Raw genomic sequence first — 9,120 nt, forward strand, 5'->3', positions numbered from 1 at the left:
TGTTACATACGTTACTTATCTAAATCACAATCGAACACACTACTCAACTATTTAAACGCTAACCGTTCTGCATGTATTACGTGACTAAATGAATGCTTGTTGTTATGTTTACACGTGGAATGCTGTCTACCTGCCTTAACAACGATAGTACTATAGTTTGGACTCAGCACCCGTTCACACGGGGGTTGTTAAGGACAATTACTTGCATGGATTACGGTGGTAATCATGTATTGCAAACTGCCTCGGGCAGTCAACCCGTAGTCATTGGTATCGATAGATCCATGTTGATAATTAACATGCTTCGTTTTCCTCTGTGTACGTGCTGGTTATGCGTAAACTATTTCGAACTCTATATGCTATTATCAAACTTGCATGCTCACCTTTACATTTTATGTATTGACTTTATTTTAACGTATGTGACAGACAATTAGGATGCTTATCTGCGAGGAAGGCGAGCTTAGAATAAGCGTCTAGAGCATAGTTGTCTGTAGATCTTGCAGATTGAGTCTCTAGAAGCATTTGATCAATATTTATGTTTGAATCTGAGTTATCAGAACAGAACATTTGAGTAGTTGTTATCTGTAATAATTTGTTTTACTATTTGGGATACGGTATGGGACGTATTAATTAAACTAAATAGTAATGATAATTGTTGTGGAAACTTCTGGACAATCTGTTTCGCTTAGTGCCATGCCCCGATGATTCCGCCATCGGTTGGGGTGTGACAGATATATTGTACAAGTTATTTTCCATTTATCCTTTTATTGGTTTTCTTGGGTGGTGGTTAGGGGTGTGCGCGGTTCGGTTTGGTTTTTCGGTAAAATCAAAACCGTAACCGAAATTCGGTTTTTGAAAACCGTTCGGGTTCGGTGTTTTTGGTTTCGGTTATTACGGTTTTAACAACTGTTCAGTTCGGTTTTTCGGTTTATTAAACAAATTAAGTTAGATTCAAAAATTAAAAGTATAATTCAAAGTTTAAAATGTTTCTTAAATGTTTACGTTTAAGTTAATATATTTAGTCTTTTTTATTAATAGTGTTCATATAAACATAACCTTCTTATCAATTTTAATGTTTTTATTAAGACATTTTCTTTTATAATACTTTGAAAATCATTTAATTTTTATGTTAAATTTAGTTATTTCTTATAAACAATGGATAAATCATTTTAATGATACATAAACATGTTATGTTCTTATTATAAATATTTGACAATCAAGAATAAAATTAATAATAATTCTTAGTATCATGGATTAAACATTTAAACATAAAATATATGGATTTGACATACTATTATAACATATCGGTTTGGTTCGATTATTTTCGGTTATTGAAAATGGTTATCCGAAAACCGAACCAAAATTTTCGGTTATTAAAAATCTAAAAACCGAACCGTCGAATCAGAAATAAGGAGATGTTGAGTGCATAATGAGAGAGGGGGTGATCCTAGGAGGCAACAACAACCGTCAACCAGTTTTCTGGTGAGGCGGTGCCGGTGCTTAAGTGCTCTGATGATGAGGTTTTGAGATGGTGAGGGTTAGAAATAACTTTCAAGAGTTTGGATACAGTTGAGGGGGTTACATATACAGATACATGTTATATATGTATGTAGGTATAACCTCATAAAAAGAGATTTATGTAAAGATTCTTGGAAGACTGAGGATATGTTATACAACATTTATGAAATCAAATATTGAAGGAAAAGTTGAGTTTAAGAGAGTGAGAAATAGAGGAAGGTTTTGAGGATATGTTTATACATATAGGTAAGCAACAACTCTTTTATCGAATAAAAAATTAACTTTGGTAAAACCTTTTGTTTATTACCATCACAGTCACCGTCAAAAACAACACCAACCACTATAAAGTAAATTATAATCTTATTTCAGTTTTTACTCGATGTATAATAAATAGTAATTTAAAACATTTAAATCTATACTTAAAAGAAGATAGATTAATCCCAAACTTTTTTTATTATTATATATGCTTTGAGTTACTTTTTAAGAAAAAAAGAAATACGTAGACATGAAAGGAACACATATCACAACAAAGGCGAAGTTGGTATTCCTGGTATACGTTACACCTGAATTTGTAAGCCCTAGCCGCAACGCGGCGGGGCTTACATCTAGTTATTTTAAATTTGCAACGTCTAATTTTATAAACCTTTGGTATAAGAGAGGGAGTCTCAGATTCAAACATTTGCAAAAGAAGTATTTTAGCATTGGTACTGTAAGTATAAGTGATTATCGTAAAAAAAAAAAAAAAAGAAGAAGAAGCGATTATCATTGGATTTATTTCTAGGGGGAGTCACGAGGCTTAACCGAACTTTTAAAGATATGATCGGAATTTCACTTAAAAACTACACTTAATTTTTTAGCACTCCCGTTGTATGTTCGCCACTGATTATCACCGGATATGGTGGCCTTTGTGGGTTAAGAATATACAAATAAATATATTAACTTGTAATTATATTGGTGTGATTAAAATAAAGTGGACGTAGGAAATCTAAAAACAGAAATAAACGTAAAATACTTTACATTCATGTTAACTTTTAGGGAGGTATACATCATTGTTTGTAATGTATACATCATTTTTTTACTTTTAATTATGTTGTTCAATCTCACGCCTTCTTTTGACCATATTGTTAATGTTTTTTTTGACAGAAAATAGTTATACCCCCTTTGAGGTGACTTAATCATATAACTTTTTCGTTGGTGAGCCACTTGATTCGACATTCAAGGTTATTTAAATCATACATTGGTTATAGTTTCTATAAGGTTGGTGTTTATTTAGATACTACTATAAAAATGACTACTAGTTATAATGGATTAGTTAAAAATAAATAAAAGAACACTATTTTTTTTCTACCAACACTTCTTAAGATTGCTTTAAAATCAAACCGTAAAAATAAGATGTCGTTTAGATTGCCCAAACAATACGTTAGCTTTAACAGGATTTTGCTGCTCTACACAGGGACGAACCCACATTGAGTGGGTCGGGGTCCACGGACCCCAATTTTTTTAAAAAAAATTAGTAGATTCGGTATATTAATTTTGTAAGGACCCCATAAAAATATTTAGTTGGGCCCCATAGTATCAAAAGCAAAGTTGTTGTGGTGGTTAATCTCTTGTTTGCTAACAAAGAGGTTATGGGTTCAAGTCTAATACCAGCCGATTTTTTGTTAAAATGAATGAAAATTTACTCAATTTATGCCTTTGTGCTTAGACATGTGTTGTTTTGATATGTATTTATCTTTTTTTAAAGGTTCCAAGCTCAATAAATCACCCCGACCCGACCCAAACGACGACCGACCCGAAAATTCTATCGTTTGGGTGTAAAAAAATCCAAGTATCGAAAAAATTGGACCCCATTAGAAAAAAATCTTGGGTACGCCACTGGCTCTACATGATTTTTTATATTTGTTAATCAATAATGAAATTCATACCATGGGCACTGGAAGCACATATTTATTTTAAGAATCCGAAGGTTCTTTTTTCAATTATAATTTTTTACACTTATTATTTAGCCTTTATAATAAGAATTGAACTTTTACCATTTAAAAGGAACATCATCACTTAAACATCTAGATATCATTATTAGACTACAAATCATTTGATTCACCATTATTTTTTAAGGTGTGAATTATTCGCGAATGTTGGGAGGTCTAGCATACGTTGTCTTAATCGGGTCCGTGCTAGAGAGCCCCCTCGCAAAATAGATCCCCAATTTAAACCTCTCAATGAGAAACCCCTATCACCCAGACTCGAACTTGAGACATGGAGAGGAAAACTCACCTGAGCCCACCATAAATGGAACTTAAATACCCGTGACGGCCCACCACTAGAGCACCAGTGATGATTCACCATTATTTCTTAGTCACCCTATTAAAGCTACTAGACTTGTTGACCCGGAATATGTCAACAAGTTGTGCGTAATGTGCTTGAATTTTGAAAGAAACCTATTAATATACGACTAGGAATATGTCAACAAGCTATTAATTAAATTTGTGGTGGATCAATATGTTCATATATAAATTCGTTGGAAGAAGCTTCATGCATCCTTGCTTGTAGCATCCTCCAATACCATATTCTAACAACCATTTGACATAAGTAATCAAGTTGATTTAGTTTTCGGTGGCAAATACCAAATCTTTTTATTAAACAAAATATATTTTATTAATATTGGCCTCTTGTAGAAAAGTTTAAAAAATCTGAATATGCCTCTCAACATATAATTATGGTTAGTTTCATCTAACAAACGGATAGAACTATTTTATAAAAAAAACGATTTCTATTACAATAAACACATGTTTTTATAAGTATAATAGAAGCCAAATTTTTAAGCAATCGTGTTTAATTACATTTTTTAAACAAAAACCTGCATTTTCTAAATAACCAGGTTTTTGGGCAAGCCCTTATTCATTTAATAACCGGGTTCTAACTAGGTTCCATTAGAGTTGCAAAAAAAGTCAAAACCAGTTTTTGGCGAGCCCTTATTCATTTAATAACCGGTTCGGATCAAGTCATAGAGACTCAAAATTGGTTTCGCCCAAAGCTGTTCGAATAAGAAATTGATATACAAGAGGAAAATGTTCGGATCGGTTTGAAAGTAGTTTTTATACGGTTTGATTTTAACATGTTTTAACGGAGTTCCCAAACCTATTTCAAAGTGACGGACCAGGTCAGATTGGGACCTATTTCACCCAAATCAGTTTAAATGTGCAATCTTGCAATCTATTCAGTGGTGGACCCTAAAATTATTTAATGGGGGTGCGAACATGGGTCTTAACCAACATTTCAAGGGGTGCGGTTAGAATTTTTGCCTATGAAATACACTAATTTTTCTTTTTCCAAAGGGTGCGCCCATCCACCCAACCTATAACCTAGATCCGCCCCTGATTCTGTTATGTTAAAATAAAGTCAAATAAAAGTTTAATAACTTTATGCTTAGAAACAAGGTTCTGTTACTTTAAAATGATTGCGAATCAAACTTTAAATCTCATATAACATTACTTCTTGATTATTTTTTATACAACTTGAAGTCATATTGCTTTTGTTAATGTTTACTTATTCTTTTTAATAAATATTGTTCTTTCTATTAATTTTTATTTAGATTGATACTCATAGGATGTTTCTTGTTCATCATATTCAACTGCTCTAAAAATGTTTTTTTTAATTATTGAGTCATGCTCTAAGTGGCGGACCCAAGTGGTAGCTTTGGTGGGCGGGCGTCCTCGTCTCTTTCAAGGGGCGCTATCCTTAGCCTACGCCAAAACCATGGCGGGCGTAAGAGGAAGAAGGTAATGAGCCCCACTTATATCATCCAATCAGATTTGTTCTTTTATCTGTATTTGTTTTAGTTAAAATGGGCTTAAAAAGGGTGTTATCCCATACCGTACAAGTTAACGATAAAATCCCTTAATTATGTGACGTATACGTGATGCTGATGTGACGTGATAAAATCCCTTAGGGCTTTGTCCCTCACCATACAATCAACGAATAATGGTTATACCACACCACCTCCCACACCATATGGCCAATGAATAATGGTTGAATATACTAATCATAAGTCAATTAGCTTAGCTGTGGTCAATCATGGACATATATGGCCCGTTATGATTGGCTCTTTATGAGTCATTACGGCTTATTTTCATTTAGAACACAAGAAATGGGCGTGGTTTGGAGTGTGGAAGCCTCTCCATATTGGGCACACAAGCCCGTCGATGGCGTGGAGGGAGGCATGGACGTCTAGGCACTGGATTCTTCACCGGTGTGGTGAAGAAGATGGTGATGTATAGGGCTGGTTTGATTGGGTGGTGGGTTTTTAATTAATTTTCCTTTTTTAAATATAAAATAAATATAAAAAGTGTATTCCTCGTGTCACGCAACGCCACCCTTTCACCCCCGTCCCACACCGCCCCTTTTTGCACAAAGCCACTTTTCTGACAGGCGTTGATCGACGTTGCTGCCACATGGCACTTCACCCCCCTTTTCAAGACCTCCCACTCCGTATAGTGTTATCATTTATAGGTCTGAAGGGTGCTTGATGTAACTAGAGACCTAGATAGCAGAATCATAAGTGTAAAGTTGTTGTTTTCAACTACCTTACCGTAATATCCACCACTTGTGGCTTAGTGGTAGGAAAATTTGGGTTCTCCAATGGAGACCCAAATTCAATCCCCACTTGTGTCACTTTGGTGGATAAGACAATGATAGATAGAGCCTAGCCTCCTTGCAGAGGTGTCAAGCTCTATCCTGAGCCCCACCCGGGTTTTCGTCCCACCGTGTGTTACGCCATAGAGTTCTGTTCTTGTGGTGGCATAACGACTATCAAGTGGCAGCTGACGGTATGGTTTTCCGGAGGAACGCCAAAGCCAAACTCTGAAGCCAACGTTGGCCCGGTTAAGACAATATAGTCTGGCCAAATGAGGCAACGAGACTCTCCAACTTAAAAAGTGTGATAGCCTAATACAAGAAAGTCATCATTAAAAAAAGACACTACATTACTGTAATAAATATGTTTTTGCAAACCATCAGAAATAACCAGAAAACTAGATAGCAGAATCATAAGGGTAAAATTATTGTTTTCAACTACCTTACTATAATAAATATGTTTTTGCAAACCATCAGAAATGATAATTCCCATCCAAATGTCACGAGATTAAAAATGGTTGAATCAATTAGCCAAACAGTATTATATGATTCTACCTATTTTCATATTGATTTTGATCTGTTTTTCAAGCATCAACTCATAACCTTTGCAGGATTCTTCTCATTTTTCACAAGTGATTTGGGTAGATTCAAGCTCCTTTTTGCAACTCTGGTATTTTTCTATCATTGTTTGGAGTTGATCCTTGGTTATGCTTAATTCATGTTTGAGACTGCTGATTTGACTTTCTTTTTCAAACAATTTTGATTTTAATTCTTTAAAAAGTTTTTCAAATTGTACTTCATCATTTAAGATCTTCTTTCTAAGGTTTTCATTCACTTCTTTGTCCAAACACATGTCTTTAAGGACTTGAGGTGATACCTTAGGAGTAGCCATTGTGGCACAATCACATTCTCCTTCACATACACCGGAATCCCATGGGTCTGACAGAGGTTTCATTAGTTCTTCACCAACCTTTTCTTCTGAAACAGATGTTTCAGCATCATCACATATGACGTGCGTGCGAATGTGGATATATTTTAGATATATTTTAAGCACTTTTTACTCGTGGATCAAGCTTTAAATTTATAAAACACGATACAATACTAAAACTCTATATACGTTAGGGCAAGTGCACCCATCGTAGATGTAGTATAGTGATGGTAAGATACCGAGATCGTCCAAGGACACAAAAGCTTTTAATAGTGGCTTATCGTCAAAGTCTAATCTTACCAAATTTTGATTAACGTTTTGAAACTTTTAAAAGATAAACTAGAAAATAAAAATGTAAATGAAAGGAAAAACAGAAAGACAAGAATGAATCACTCGGTTCTAACTCCTCTTTTATGTATCCTTTGATGATTTCCGCACTTTGGACTTTTTAAGAGATTATCTTAGTTATAGTGGTAGGACCCTCTTGTGAAGGCGAAGTTACCCTCAACCTATTGGTCTGAGTCAGCAGGGATGCAGTCCCGCAAGGTCGGATTATTGAAAGATAATTAAATAAGTTATTAATGCGAAAAGTGGTAGGCCCCTCTTGTGAAGGCGATGTTACCCTCGACCATATTGGTCTGAGTCAGCAGGGATACAGTCCCGCAAGGCCGGATAAAGTTTTAATAGTAATTTATTTATATGGGATTACAAGTCGTTACTTCCCCCAATTTGATGTTATCTGCCTCAAGGGAAGTCCTAATAAGCTTGAATCAGGTCCCCGCGGGATCTATACACTGAACGAGTCAAGAACTTTACCCAACCACCCTTTTAACCCCCTTCTGAAGATAACCGCTTTCCAACACCCGATTTTTTGCTGAGCAGGTACATGACCCATCCGACGTTGCCAGATATTATACTCCGATCTTACAAGCATCGGTGGTTTGTACAGAGCACCAGTGTTGTGTGGATCTTATGTGTTTTGAGACATTTTGATTGTTTACAACAGTGTGTTTGTTTAAACTACTTTGACCGTAAATTAAACTTTTACTCTATTTTCAATCAAACGAACAAACGATATTCGTAGAAGGAGCTCATCTTTTATATCAAATTAATTGTTTAGATCAAATTTGATTGACCAAACTCTGATACCAATTGTTAGGATATGAGTTTGAATTGTTGTGAATGTTTAAGATGAAACAATGAAAGAAGATAAACAATTATGGAAATATGCAGTGGAAGGTAAACTTTTAAATCACAACAATGGAAGATTTGTTTTCATCATCATACTTTTCATTGAAAGATTGTAATTATAATGATTCATGTATGCATGAGAATTACAAACTCCCCCTCAGCTTGATCACTCCTATTTGTTCGTACAAAATGTCAAGAAGGAAAGTGATGATAGAACAGTACATGCACTGTTCTATTTATAGTACAAATCAAACATCTGAAGCATCTTGGCTGACGTCACCTAGACAGTGACATCTAACAACCTCTAACATATGCTAATAGCCTAAGCACTGTTACATTCAAAACTATGTGGAGCAATATTTGTTGAATAATCATCTGTTCGAGCTTTAACCTCTATTGAGTCATAGCAGACCTTTAGCTTCATCGGACTTTGTCTTCTTCAGCAGAGGGTGATCAGACCTTTGCTTCAACAGACTTTGTCTTCAAGCAGAGGTTCACTCTGGCAGACTTTTGTATCAGCATACTTTGTCTTTATCAGATGTTTCTCTTTGGTAGACTTTGGCTTTCGCAGACTTTAGGAGTAGCAGATGTTGATGTCTTTGTCATGGGGAGCAAATCTTCTAAGCACTGTTATTGGTGATCAAATGTTGTAGATTATTTTGGCTTTCCAAACATTTGTTCTTTTGGCGGGGTCCACATGATCCAACATACAACAATACATATAAAATGTTTTGACAAGGAAATTGGTTGGGGCCTGGAATTTTTAGGCAAGATAATTGGTAGGAACCGATCTCTATAATTAAAAAAAATTCGGACAAAAAACCGAAAATTTAACACTACTAACCGAAACATCG

The sequence above is a fragment of the Helianthus annuus genome, chromosome 8 (assembly GCF_002127325.2).
Source record: "Helianthus annuus cultivar XRQ/B chromosome 8, HanXRQr2.0-SUNRISE, whole genome shotgun sequence".
Classification (NCBI taxonomy): domain Eukaryota; kingdom Viridiplantae; phylum Streptophyta; class Magnoliopsida; order Asterales; family Asteraceae; genus Helianthus; species Helianthus annuus.